The following is a 15,546-nucleotide window of genomic DNA, read 5'->3' on the forward strand; positions in this document are numbered from 1 at the left end:
GAGGTCAAGCCCTGCAACGGGCTCCATGCTGGGGGTGGAGCCTACTTTAAAAAAAAAAAAAGGAAAAGAAAAAAAAAAACCATTCCAACATTCCAGCCTGGCTTGCCCCTCTCCTACTATCCTCACCATGCGAAGTCTACAGTCATTGGAGAGTATGGCCTGTACCATAAACTTTCCACTACAAAGCTTATATTTCAGATTTTTTGGTCCACCACCGCCAAAGCCCAGATATATTCTCCCACATCATTCCAGAACACACCAGCTGTGCCCTGCAGCTCTTTTTGAAAACAACCACTTTCTTCTCCTAGCAGGAATAACACTTTCTTGTTTGAGTCATGTTAAATCTTGATCCTCATTCTCACTCTTGAGATAATGAGAGACAGCAGAGGCAGACTCTGAGGAGGACAAACTAACTTTTCTTAAGGCATGCTCCTTAGGAATCCCATTTGCTGATCTGCAGGCAGTAAGGTTGATGCCCAGTAGCAAGAGGGAGAAGGTCACTTCTGCGGATTCACAGCATTTGGAGGGAATGAGTGGTTTCAAGTTCTCAATAATCAGCAGAGGAGACACACCAGGCTGTGCATTCAGCCTCTGTTGTAATTCTGCCGTTCTTACAATGAAGTCTTGGGCCTGATTTTTAGCACAGCCTTCCTTCTGCCTGCAGGAGATGAGAAGCTCTTTGCAGATGACAATGGATACTTCCTGGCATTTTCACCATGCCCTAAAGCTGATAACTGGTTTACCTGAGTCTGTTCTTTTCTTCCTGTAGAGGTTCTATGGCAGTCAACAATCCTTACATTTACTGCAGTGCCCATATCTTTCAAGCACCAGAGCTACTGCATAAGCCTGTGACTTTCCACCAATTATTCTATCCAAATAAACCATATGTGAAGATCTTACTACATGTGAGTCGACAGCATGATAAAGATTTTGACGATACCCCCTTAACATCAGAAGTGCTACAGTTAGAGAAGGATCCAATTTCAGAAACCCATCCTGAGGGTCTGCTTCTTAGTATCACTTCTTTACCAACCATCTTGGGCTGGGTTGCCCCCCAGAAACAGATCTTGAGACAAATTTTAATTCAACTGGTTTGTTAGGGAGGTGATCCCCAGGAAGCCTGTTGGAAGAGTGTGGAAGGAGACAGGGAAGAGGAAAAAGCCAATGGAGGTATGTCAATGAGCAGGTTGCTGATGTGGACAACTCAGACTTAATCCTGATAGGAATCTCCAAGTTGTTCACCCGCCAAAGGGCAAGAACCCTGTAGGATTTACCCTCCAACTCCTTTCTCTCATTAGGTAATGGCTGTTTCTGATAGCATTAGCTGCCTGGCACTTTTGTCCTGCCTTATACGGGGGCTGAAAGAAAGCCTTAGATCAAGGGTCAGCAAACTGTAGCCTATAGGTTAATTCCAGTCCACCTCCTGTTTTTGTCAATAAAGTTTTATTGGAACATGGCCATGCCCATTCACTTACATTTTGCCTGTGGTTGCTTTCATACTACAAGGGCAGAGTAGAGTAGTTGTGAAAGAAACTGTCTGTCCTGCAAAGCCTAAAATGGCTCCTACCTGGTCCTTTGCAGGAAAATTGTTGCTGCCTCCTACTTTAGAGGGTCACAGTGCTTGCACATAGGATGCCACTGGGATCCGCCCAAACAGTGAGTGCTGAAGAGGGAAGAATGGGCAATGGTGGACATGTACTACAATTTACTTAACTACCCACTTTAACTACCCATTGGTAGTTACTTAGATTATTCCTCACTTTGCACTTTTGTAGAAAATCCTACAAAAGATAATCTTATATGTCTATCTTTGCACACTTTTGTGCATATCTTTTTCAGTCTTTTTTTTTACAGTTTTATTAGGATATAATTGAGATACAAAGAACTGCACATATTTAACGTATACAATTTGATAATTTGGGACATATGAATATACCTGCAATACCAGCACCACGATCATGGTAATAAACATAAGCATCATCTCCAAAAGTTTCCCTGTGTTATTTTGGTTGTGTGTGTGTGTGTGTCTGTATTAAGGACACTTAACATAAGACCTATCACCTTAATAAATTTTTAACTGCACAGTATCAACCATATTGTTAACTATAAGTATTATGTTGTACAGCAGATCTCTAGAACTCATTCACCTTGTGCAACTGTAACTTTACACCCGTTAAACAATAGCTCCCCATTCCCCCGCCGCCTCCATCCCCTGGCCAATATCTCTGATGAACACAGATGCAAAAATTATCAACAAAATATTAGCAGACCAAATCCAACAGTACATTTTTAAAAAATCATTCCCTACTACCAAATGGGATTTACTCCAGGGATGCAAGGGTGGGTCAGGAAATAAACTCCTAGAAGAAAAAACTCATGGAAAGTAAAACTCCTAGAAGAAAAAGTAGGCAATGATTTCTTCGACATCAGCCATAGAAACATTATTCTAGATACATCTCCTCTGCAAGGGAAACAAGAGCAAAATTAAACTATTGGGACCAAATAAAAATAAAAAGCTTCTGCACAGCAAAGGAAACCATCAACAAAATAAGATAAAAAGGCAATATAGTGAATGAGAGAAGATATTTGCAAATGATATATCCAATAAGGGGCTGATATAATTAATACATAAAGAACTGATACAAGCCAACAGTTCCCAAAACAGAGGGTTGCACAGACGTTTTTCCAAAGAAGACATCCAGATAGCCAACAGACACATGAAAAGAAGCTCCACCTCTCTCATCATCAGGTAAATGCAAATCAAAACCACAATAAGATATCACCTCAGACTTGCCAGAATGGCTAAAATCAAAAACACAAGAAACGCCCTTGTTGGCGAGGATGTGAATAGAAAGGAACCCTCGTGCACTTTTGGTGGGAATGCAAATTGGTGCGGTCACTGTGGAAACCAGTATGGAGGATCCTCAAGAAATTAAAAATAGAATTACCATATGATCCAGTAATTCCACTACTGGGTATTTACCCAAAGGAAAACAAAAACATTAATTTGAAAAGATACATGCACCCTATGTTTATTGCAACATTATTTACACAGCCAAGATAAGGAATCCACCCAAGTGAGTGTCCATGCATGGATGAGTAGATAAAGATGTGAAATATATATGTCTCACTCATATATAACATACCTCACAGTATATATATATATATATTTCCATTAATTAAAAAGGCAACAAAAAAGAATGAAATCTTGCCATTTGCCACAGCATGGATGGATCTAGAGGGTATAATGCTATATGAAATAAGTCAGTCGGAGAAAGACAAATACCATATGATATCACTCATATGTGGAATTTAAGAAACAAAGGAAATGAACAAAGGGGGGAGAAGAGACAAACCAAGAAACAGACAGACTCTTAACTATAGAGAAAAGATGGTCACCAGAAGAAAGGTCGGTGGGGAGATGAAGGTGATAGGGATGAAGAGCACACTTATTATGATGAGCACTGAGGAGTAATATATAGAGTTGCTGAATCACTGTATCATATGCCTGAAACTAATATAACACTGTATGTTAACTATACTTCAATAGAAAAAAGAAAGAAGAAAGAAAGAAGAAAGAAAGAAAGAAAGGAAGGAAGAGAGAAAAAGAAAGAAAGGAAGAAAGTTTGTTCTAAACAGCAACAAAAACACTGGTTAAAAAAAGGTACATATTTGGACATAAAATATATAATGATATAAACATTGATGTATGTATTTGCAGCACCTGTAAATCAATATAATTGTTCTGAGTTATAACTAAATTATATCAGAAAGTTTACTATACCCTATGTTGAATAATGTAAGGCTTTAAGCCACTTGCCTGTGAATTCCCAAATTCCTCTATCATAATTATCCCTGAAAGTTTCCTAATTAAAAAAAAAATAAAGTAGAAACAAATTTAAAAAAAAAACAACAAAAAGGAAAGTGAAGCAGAAGTACTAGGCATAATTTAGATTGGGTAGTCCGGCCAAATTAATTACACATTTTTACATTAATTACACATTTTTACATTCCCTCTCTATGAAGATTCCTGTAGCATCCACAACACTGGATATAAGTTTTGCTCACAGGGTAGAAATTCAGATATATGAATCTGTGGTTCAGGAGAGAAAGTCGGGCTTGAGACAGAGATTTGAAAGCTGTTAGCATACAGATGGTCATTAAAGAAATACAAGTATTTGAGACCACTCAAGGGAAAAAATATATATATATGTAAATTGAGAAGAAAATGTGCAGAGAATCTAAAAAGAGAGCGCTTAGGGATACTGACATTTGAGGCATTTGATGCAGGAGGAAAGTGAACTAAGAAAATGAGGAGTAGCAGGGAGATAGGATGTGATCCAGGAGTGTCAGGGGAAGCCCCAAGTGTCCCATGATGGGCTGCCAAGGGGTGAGGACTATGGTGTGTCCATGGCTTTGGCCACAAGGACAGCAGTGGACACTGGGGAGAGAACAGCCTTCATGGAGAGGAGGGAAGGGAAGGGACACAACCGTGGAGTGAATGTAAAGGGAAGGAGGGAAGATGATGAGTGTTTCCAGATTTTCCAAGACACTGTCAGTTTAGAGAAGGAGAAAGTTCGGGTAGAAGTTGGAGGAAGACGTAGAATCAAGAAGACTTGCATTCTGAAGTTGGGGGGTATCTCTTCCGACCACAGGAGCCTTTTCCAAGTCCCAAGGAGCAGCATTCTTGATCGAGTTGTCCTCTAGCAGCTGCTCTTGGTTCCTCCTGAAATCCCCTCCTCCAGGAAGCCTTCCTCCATGCCCTGCCTCCTTTGGGCCACCTTGAGTATCCTGAGTGGGTGGATTTATCAAACTATATCACAGTGATTCATGAACATGTCTTCCTTTCCTCTATCAAGTTTTTAATTCCTTGTGAATAGAAGCCTTCCTTCTAAGAATAATTTATAATCTTGGGGGCCTAGAATTTGTCTGCAAAGAACAGGTACTTAATAAAAACTTGATTGAAGAATATTGGATAGATGGATGGATGGATGGATGGATGGATGGATGGAGTAGAAATTTTGCAGAAATATGAAAAGTCCCAGTACTCTATGGGTACTCCCACCTGTGCAGGTCCACTGACAGCCTCAGTCATGGATCTAGGCCAGGATCATGCACATGCTGTATTTTTAAATATTATTTTTTTTTACCATGAATATATTGGTCATCATTTTAAACTATAGGAAAGGGAACACCTGGGTGGCTCCGTCAGTTAAGCACCCAACTCTTGATCTTAGCTCAGGTCTTGATCTCAGGGTCGTGAGTTCAAGCCCCGCATTGGGCCTACTTAAAAAGCAAAACAAAACAGTAGGAAAGGATGCACAGGGAATTGTATGCCTGCCTTCCTTCCCTGTCTCCAAGTCCCCAGCTTCCCTCCTACCACTGTCTTTGCCGGGCTCTTCTATGCATGCGGTAACACGTGTTAATTCCGGAACCCTATGCTCCTCTTGCCTTGGCTCTCCATGAGTCCCAGCGTGGCCTGTGGCCAACTGAAGCATCCTGAGGGTGAGGAGAGGTGCCATGCTCCCTGTGCACACAAGAAACTGAGGGTCTGGGGTGGCACCCGACCGGGAAATGGAAGTCAAATCCAGCTGCTGCCCTGATCAGGCGAAAACCGAGTCTGTATCCACTGCTCTGTGACATGGAGCTTGATACAGATATTCTCAACTCCCTGTTCCACCCCGCCCCTAGTATTTACTCCCCTTGCATTACCAACATTTGCTTTTCCTAGCTGGGACCATCTGGGACCGTAGCACCCATCCCATTCTGAGGTGGACCGGCTGGACCCGGTGATTCCACTCCGCCCACCCCGACCCCTCTCGCCAACACCAGCCCTCTTTTGACCCCAGAAGCCCTCCTGGGCAGCCCCAAGGAGACCCTCACCTACACCACTCTCCTCCGCCAATTCCGGCACCAGACAGACGCCCCGATTTGTCTGAGCTCCGGTACAATTTGCAAAAGGCTGTGATTTTGTAGGAGTTGAGACTGTGAGGTAGCCATTGTTTACTGGATTAAAGCCTTGGCATTCCCAATCACACCCAGCCTCCGGGCTTCAGGAGCATGAAGAAACCCTATTTACTGGCATTCAGTGGGCCTCTGGGTGTTATTTCAGATGCAGAATAATTAGCAATATGCCCAAGAAGCAACAAAGCCTTGAATGGTATTTAGTGACAATTACTCAGCCAACCCATTGCTTACTATTACAGGGGCTTATTAGCACCAAATTGTTTCGATAGGAAGTGGCATCAGCAATAAAAAAGAATGCCTGCAGCTTGCTGTGCCATCCGAGTCAGCAGAAAGGGGCCGGAATGTGTGCACATCTCTTTTACATTCCCCCAGAAAATCGGGGGGACCCGCTGAGATGTGTTGGCAGCGACAGGAACTGACTCAGGTGGCTCAGGGTAGAGAGCAGGTGGGGCTGTTCTCCGAAGTCACTCCTTGCTTCTTCTTGCTTCTCATTCCTGTGCAGAGGAGAGGTGTGGGGCACCAGCTCCCGTACACTGGGCCCAGCTCCCCTTCGCATCCAGCTGTAGGATAACGGGGGACACGCCGGCATCTCCTAACCGTCTCTCTTTACATTTATACCCTGGAAATCCAGGACCCATGTGCTGGAAGGGGCTTCAGAGCAAAGGCCTACATTTTGCAGATCAAAATAACACATGCTTGGAGATGTTCAACTGCTAGAAGATCACACGGCAGGACTGGGATGAGAATCTGCGTAGGCTTGCTATGTCCTTTCTCCACATCCTTTGTGCAGCCTGAATCACATTTTACTTACTTTACTACAATGAGCAAGTCATCTCTTTAGACTACAAATGGCTTGAATCCTTCGTAATGGAGTTTTGGTGGGTGAAAACGTATGCATAGCCTGGACCTGAGAGGTACACCCAGGACTCAATGAACTTGACTTAGCATCAACTGTTCTGTCCTCTCTGATCTGCGTTTCATCCCCCACGTTTGGGCTGTTAGGAAAGTTTTCCTTTTCAAGGCCAATGCAAGACTGCACTTCTTACAGGCTATGGGGATTCCTGGGGAATGCACCCCCTCCCCCTTGACTCTCCAACTTCCAAGATCTACCCTTGAGAACCTCGAAAAAAGTGTTATGGTAAAAAGATTTGAGATTTATATAAATAAAAAGATTGAAGAAGAGTATGAAATGTAAATCATGTTTGATGTAGGGGCGCCTGGGTGGCTCAGTCGTTAAGCGTCTGCCTTCGGCTCAGGTCATGATCCCAGGGTCCTGGGATCAAGCCCCGCATTGGGCTCCCTGCCCGGCGGGAAGCCTGCTTCTCCCTCTTCCACTCCCCCTGCTTGTGTTCCCTCTCTCTCTGTGTCTCTCTCTGTCAAATAAATAAATAAAATCTTTAAAAAAAAAATCATGCTTGATGTAAATCTTCACATTTTGGTTTTAAGAAAATCAGCATAACGGGGAAGTCTCAACAACTGTAGATTTGGGAGTTCTGTTGATGAGTCTTATGTGAGCCAGTGTCTTAGTGTGCTTGGGCTGCTATAACAGAGTACTATAGATGGAATGGTTAAAACCACACACACTTCTTTACTTCTCACAGTGGTGAGTGCCAAGATCAGGGCAGCAGAATGGACAGGTTGTGGTGGGAGCTCTCTTCCTGGCTTGCAGATGGCTGCCTGCTCTCTTCCCTTGGCCTTTCCTCACTGCTTGCATGTGGGTAGGGAGACCGCAGGAGGGGGAGGAGGGTTGTTGTTGGGGGGGAGAACTTTCTCTTCCTGCGAGGGCATTAATCCCACTGTGAGGGTCCCACCTCCACAGCCTCATCTAAACTCAATCGCCTCCTAAAGGCCCCACCATTCAATATCATCACTTTGAGGGCTCCAACATATGAATCTGGGGGGTGGAGGGCCACAAAGATTTAGACCCTACAGTTACATTGTTGAATAAAATAACAGTTTTTAAAGGCCAAATGTCAGCTTTTGTTAAATTCAAATAATATGGTTTCGAAAACAAAGGAAGTGATAGGCCACTCCAGCTCTTATGAGCCAGATTATAATGGAGTATACGTCTCCTTCACTTTACAAAACCCTTTGCTGGAATAATATCCATGGTGAGGATAAGTAATCTTACATGGACTGTAAAGAGTTTTAGAAAGAAATCATATATTTTTTAAGATTTTATTTATTTATTTGAGAGAGAGAGAGAGTGCGCCCGTGAGGCAGGGGAAGACAGAGGGAGAAGGAGAAGCAGGCTCCCCACTGAGCAGGGAAGCTCAACGCGGGGCTTGATCCCAGGACCCTGAGACCATGATCTGAGCCAAAGGCAGATGCTTAACTGACTGAGCCATCCAGGCGTCCTGAGAGAAATCATATTATTGAAGAGAAAAAAATTCTGCATTAGAAAGTGAATGATGAAGGAGATTTGAAATTTTATTCCGGATTAGCAAGAGGGGAGTAATTGGGCTCTGGAAGCCATACTGCCTTAAACATCTGTTGGCACAGACTCATGCTAGAGGCTATCCTTATAAAACTACAGTGACTGCCCTTTGATTTGGGTTGTCATGGGCAGGCCAGACCCAAGCCTGCAGTCAGCCCAAGGAACACTGGAGATCATCCACTGGACCCCACAGCTCGGTTTCCATCCCTCAGTGGTCTTCACACCCTGAGAAATACTGAGACGGCTGCCATCTTGAATCAGTTCAAGTCCTATTTCTCTTCACTTGGCCTTGGTCTTTGCTTTTCTTAATTTTGTGAGTTTTAGGGAGAAATGACAAGCATTTTCATGTCTCAACAGATTAATTTAATAAAGAATTATCTTTATGGGGAAAAAATGTTTTCCTTGCAAGAGACAATACAACTGACTGAAAAATAAACTCAGCAGACACCATAGGCCCCTGGTGGCAACTGTCATCATCACAGGCCTGGTGCCACACAGAGCAAATAGATAGAGGACACACCCATCAAATTCACCTCACTATTTCCTCCAAAGGACATTTATTTTCTTCCAGGTCACAAGAGCAAAATTAAGGGGGAATCATAAATTCTGCCTCTACCGAACTTAATACTACAGATGAGCAGTTAAAATTTTTGAAAAACAAAATCTCCTCATCAACAGTAAAAGGAACTTCAAGCCATAATCTTCGAAAAAGAAAGAGACAGAAGAGAGAGACGCAGAAGACCCCAAGAATCTGCACAGCTTGGTGCATTAGGATGATATTAGAACCCCCATTGCTTATGTCCCTTTCCCCAGAAATACAGCTTGAGGTTGAGAGGGGGTGCAAGAAAGGATAAATGCAACCATTCTACAAAATCAATTCACTGCCCCCAACTTGGTGAGAGGTAGGTGGAGAGCTATGCAGTCATCACAGGGCGCGGGCGCATAAGGCTGGAAGAAAGAGACTCTACCACCCACCCCCCACCATCCCACCAGAGCCTGGAAAAAAACAGACAGGAACAACAGAATGATTATAATCACTGGGGGCTAATTATCCCCAGGAAAAAGCAAGGACTTAGAAAAAACAGAAGAAAAATGCCTAAGAGAAAATACATAAGCTAAGATCCTCCAAAAAAACAGGAGGATGAGAGGGAAGAAAAACACAAGCAGAGATCATAGAAAGACTAACAGACTACAAACCCTGTAAATCAGAGGGGTGACACCCACCCCCTCCACCAGAGAAAACAGAGCTCACACAGGAAAACAGAAAAAAAAGGAAGACTTTTTAAAGTCTTTTCTTTTTAAAGAAAAAAATGCAACAAGACAGAATTAAGATCGTATAAATCTTCCATCAGTAAAAGCTAATGGTATAAATTTATCTAAGAAAAGAAAAACATTAGATTGTGGGGATCTAGACCGCCAACATTATGCCAGAAACTCATCTTAAAAAAGCAAACTTTCAATGAAGACCCAGTAGAGGTGAAGGAATAAGCCATTTGTGCATGTGGGGAAGAACAGGTGTCAGGACTCTGAGGCAGGAGGCTGCCAGGTGTGTTTCAGAAATAGTCTGGGACCAGGGTTGCTGGAATGGAGTAAATGAGGGGGAAAATGGTGGGAGGTGAGTTCAGAGAGGTGACAGAAAGTTAAATCATCATACATCATAGTGACGATTTTGGCTTTTACTATGACATGGCAAGCCCCTAGAGGGTTTGTGATGGAAATATGCCACGCTGTAATTCAATATGAATAGCACCACATCATCTGCTGTGCTGCAAATGTGCTCTGAGTAATAGGGAGGAAGCTATGAACTGATGAGGAGGCTCTTGAAATAAACCGTTATGGTGGCTTGGGCCAGGATGGTGGCAGTGGGGGTGGTGAGAAGTAGTCAGATTCTAAATATATAGTGACATTAGCACCAACAGGATTTTCACAAGTGGAAGAGTTGGCCTTCACTGATGAATAGGCAGCACATCCATAATAACTGGAAAAAGAAGTAAGTTATGAGCACAGGAGCCCATAGGTCTGTAGAAGTAATGTTGGTGGAAGCATATGGAAGTCCTATTGAGCATGACCTTTGCTCAGTGAAGTAGAAAACAAGACCACCATCCAACACTAGGATGAAGAAGGAGTTGTTAGAGGTCTGGGAAGAGAGGAAGATGTTTGGAATAGTCATCTAAGAGAATGGAGACAATGGATGGACTAGAAGAATATGGCATGGTGGCTGGTCAGCAAGAAGGGTCCACAGAAGGATAGTGATCATTAATTTAAAATAAGGTGTGCCAATAGCCAAACTATGGAAAGAGCCAAGATGTCCATCAACAGATGAATGGATAGAGAAGATGTGGTATATATATACAACGGAATATTATGCAGCCATCAAAAAAAAAAGAAATCTTGCCATTTGCCACAATGTGGATGGAACTAGAGGGTATTATGCTAAGCGAAATAAGTCAATCAGAGAAAAACATGTATCATATGACCTCACTGATAGCAGGAAGTCTTAATCTCAGGAAACGAACTGAGGGTTGCTGGAGTGGTGGGGGATGGGAGGGATGGGGTGACTGGGTGATAGACATTGGGGAGGGTATGTGCTCTGGTAAGCGCTGTGAATTGTGCAAGACTGTTGAATCTCAGATCTGTACCTCTGAAACAAATAATACATTATATGTTAAAAAAGGAAAAAAAGAAAAAGAAAAAGAAGATAGTAGGAAGGGAAAAATGAAGGGGGGGAATCAGAGGGGGAGACGAACCGTGAGAGACTATAGACTCTGAGAAACAAACTGAGGGTTCTAGAGGGGAGGGAGTTGGGGAGATGGGCTAGCCTGGTGATGGGTATTAAAGAGGGCACGTATTGAATGGAGCACTGGGTGTTATATGCAAACAATAAATCATGGAACATTACATCAAAAACTAATGATGTAATGTATGGTGATTAACATAACAAAATAAAATTAAAAATAAAATGAGGTGTGCCTTATTTCAACCACATTCAGCTCAGTAGATGCAGGCATGAAGTGTGTGGAAAGCTGAATTTCATTAGGGCTATGGACTAGCCAAGACAGTATGTTGAGGTAAGAGAGCAAGAAAGGAGCTGGAGGGATTGTAATCTAGTGACAAACCATGAATTCAAGCTAGGTAAGGATGACAGGAAGAATCAAAAAGGTAAGGGATGATGAAAATAAACAGGGTACATGGACTGATTGACAATCTCCATGGAGAAAAGGTTTTCAAACTTACTAAAGAGAAGGATCTGGAAAAATAGGAAGCAGTGGTTGTTGACATGGAAACTTAACTTTATGGAGATCCTCTTTTACACCCATTGAATTGATAAAAATCTAGACTCTTAGATAATGCTAAGTGTTAGTGAGGGTATGAATTAATAGGAATCTTAATGCCCTTCATGAAGTGCAGTGATTCCCCAAAGTAAATTGGTTGCACTTAGCAAACTTAAGTAAGCTTATATCCCAAGATCCAGCACCCTGTCCATACCCACAAGAAGCTGCCCACAAGTCCATAGAGAGACTCCTTAGGCAGCGTTCATTGCAAGATTCTTTGTAGGAGCACAAGGTTGGAGGGAGCCTATGTGCCCATCACTAGGCAAACAAAATAAAATGTAGAATATGTATAAAATGTATTGCAGCTATAAAAAAACAATATTTACAAACAGCAATACAGATAGCTCTTTAAAATATAGGGCTTAATGAAAAAAAGAAGGAAAATATGAAAACAATATTTTTAGAGCTACATGGTTATGTAAAGATATAAATTTAATATACTGGAGTGGGTGTCTAAGAGAGGATGATGGGTTTTGAGGGAAGAAGAGGAGAAATAACAGCACGTGAGCGAAGTCACGCCCAGATTGATGTTGATAATGAGTTTTGTTATGGAATAGATTGAATCCGACTGCATAAAGCTTTAAATGGGGCAAAAACATTAAAAAAAGACAAACTGTACTCAGAGGAATACCTAAAGATGCAAATTTTTCCATTACTAAATAAAAACAAATGAAAATAAGTAAATTAAATGTTCAACTCAAGAAGTTTAAAAATGGAATAAATCTACAGAAGGAAGGGATTAGTACAGATAAAAAGAAAAAAAAATCAAATTTTAAAAGTAGAAAGATGTAAAAAAATTAAGAACTGTGTTTTTTTAAGTAATTAAAAAATATATACTCACTAATTAGCTTGATCAAGAAAATGTACATAATTAGCAATGAATTTGGTAAAATAACATCATAGAAAGAGAATACTGTAGATAAAAACATTGCAAAGCAATTTACTTTTATGCAAATAAATCAAAAAGAAATGGAGGAAATGGATAATTATCTAGAAAAATATAAATGGCTGAAGATGATTCTGGAAGAGAGAGAAATTCTAAATACACTGATACTATTAGAAGAATGGAGGAACAACACCAAACACCCAAAAAGCTTAGACATTTCCACAGATATTATCCTAACCCTCAAAGAATGTATAATTCCAATATTATTTATTCTTGTCTTGATAATAGGGCTGAAAGAGAATTAAAAAAAAAAAAATTGTACAGGGGGCGGCCTGGGTGGGTCAGTCCATTGGACATCTGACTCTTGATTTTGGCTCCGGTCATGATCTCAGGGTCATGAGTTCGAGCCCCATGTTGAGCTCGGTGCTGAATGTGGAGACTGCTTAAGATTCTTTCTCTCTCTCTCTCTGCCCCTCCCCTCACTTGCACTCTCTCTATAAATATATAGAGAGAGTCACAGTAACTCTAATGCCAAAATTATGCAAAATTTTATTTCAAGATCTGATACAAACAGCATAAAGAAAAAAAATTTTAGCTATGATCATCAATTGAGAAAATCTTCAATAAAATATTACGAAAATAAATATGCAAAATGTCGAATGAATGGTATACCCTAATGTGGGTTTTTCCCTCCCTATGGTGTTATGGGTTGAACTGTGGTGTTATGGGTTGAACTATGGTGTTATGGGTTGAACTATGGTGTTATGGGCTGAACTATGTCCCCACAATAGGTACTCAAATCCTAACCCCAGCACCTGCAAATGTAACCTTATTTGGAAATAGTGTTCTTGGTCAAATAAAAATGAGGTCATTAGGGTAGGTCCTAATCTAATATGACCAGTATCCATGTAACAAGGGAAAATTTGGGCATGGAAAGATACATCCAGAAGGACAACAACACGTGAAGATGAAAACAGAGATTTGAGAGATGTATGTACCAGTCAAGAAAGGCCAGAGATTTCTAGCAAACCACAGAAGCAAGAGGAGAGGCATGGAACAGATTTTCCCTCACAGCCCTTGGAAGAACCAGCTGTGCTGACACCTTGATCTCGGATTTCTAGCCTCTAGACCTATGAGACAATAAAATTCTATTGTTAAGTCACTGGGTCTGTGGCACTTTGCTATGGCAGCCCTGGGAAACTAATACAGATGATTTGAAGAGAAAAACTATATGATAATCCCAGTGGAGGCCAAAAGTCATTTGAAAAAACTCAATGTTGATGCTTGGTTTTTTTTTTTAAAGATTTTATTTATTTATTTGTCAGAGAAAGAGCACAAGCAGGTGGAGTGGCAGGCAGAGGGAGAGGCAGAAGCAGGCTCCCCACTGAACAGGGATTCCTGTGTGGGGCTTGATCCCAGGATCCTGGGATCATGACCCGAGCTGAAGGCGGACGCTTAATGACTGAGCCACCCAGGCGCCCCTCAACATTGATTCATGACAAAACAATAAAAACAAAGCCAAAAAAAAAAAACAAAACAAAACCCACAAATGACAGAATCAAAAGCCAGCACCTTGCTTGCTGAGGAGACACTAGAAAAATGCTCATTAGCATCAGGAACAGAAGATACTCCCAGCACAAATATTGTTTTAAAATACTCTTCTGGAAGTTCTAAACAAAGCAATTAGACAAGAGAATAAAATCAGAGGAGGCAAAATTATTGCTAGCTGCAGATAGGTTTGGGTATTTTGTAAAAGCTAAAGTGTCAACTAAAAAATTAAAGTTATATAAAATAGGAAATTTCAATATGCTATCTGGTTAATTTACGTGGAGTAGAGGACTCTTCTCTAAAGAAATGAAATAAACTGCTTCAGAATAATGAGGGCAGGTAAAGGGGTTGAAAGTGCACCAGAGTTAAGTCATCTAAATGTTGGTGGTTGGCCCCCCAACAAGCCTCTTCCCATCTGCTCACACTTCAGCCACCTGCTCACCTGTAAGCCTCTCCCAGTCAGCCTTACCATCAGTGGCAGAGACCCAGTGCAATATTGAGGGATATAAATAGTAGCAGTAGAGAGCTCTTGAGAAAAATCAACCCAATCCCTCATTTACTGAACATGGGGTCAAACAGTGACACTAGAGAGAAAGACCAAGGTGAACAGATAGAACAATCAGTACCAGACACAAGGTCACTTAAAAAAACCAAAAGAACAACAAAACTTGAAAGAAAAAAAAAAAGAAGAAGCTCTAATTAGTAATCTCGGAGTGTTTGGGGAAGATACTATAATCATAAGATAACAAAGATGTGTCATAAAGAAATAGCAATTTTAAATATACAAAAAGCTCTTGGAAAGTAAGCCTATGATGGCTCAAATTACAAATTTAATAAAGGGCTGGAAGGAACCATTAGGGATATCTCGCAGATCACAGAGCAAGAAATCAGAGGTGGGAAGTCTGAGTGAAAGGACAAGGAGCATGGGGAACTAAGAGGATTCAAGAAGGCTACCTTTCAAGTAGAGTCCCAGAAAGAAGGTATAGAGAAAATGGAAGGGAGCCCTAAGACAATATAAACAGAAGTAAAAGCATTTCCAATGCTCTAAAGAGATGTGTTTGGGGTTCTCAGGGGCCTTCCTGGTGCCAACTACCATAGATGAAGAAAGATCTACGCTGACATGCATCATGGGACATTCCAGAAAGATCCACACGGACACACATCATATGAAATTCCTGAACACTATGGGTAAAGAGATAATCCTCAAAGACTTCAAAGAAGAGAAAAAGAGTCATAGATAAAGAGACCCAAACTAGCCAGTCAACAGACTTCTCATTAGCAACACGCAATGGTAGAAGGGAAAGTTTTAGGGGAAAGTTATTTTGAACCTAAATTCTATGATCATTTATACCATCGGTCAAGAGGAGATGGAGAGG

Source organism: Neomonachus schauinslandi, chromosome 15 (genome assembly GCF_002201575.2).
Source record: "Neomonachus schauinslandi chromosome 15, ASM220157v2, whole genome shotgun sequence".
Lineage (NCBI taxonomy): Eukaryota > Metazoa > Chordata > Mammalia > Carnivora > Phocidae > Neomonachus > Neomonachus schauinslandi.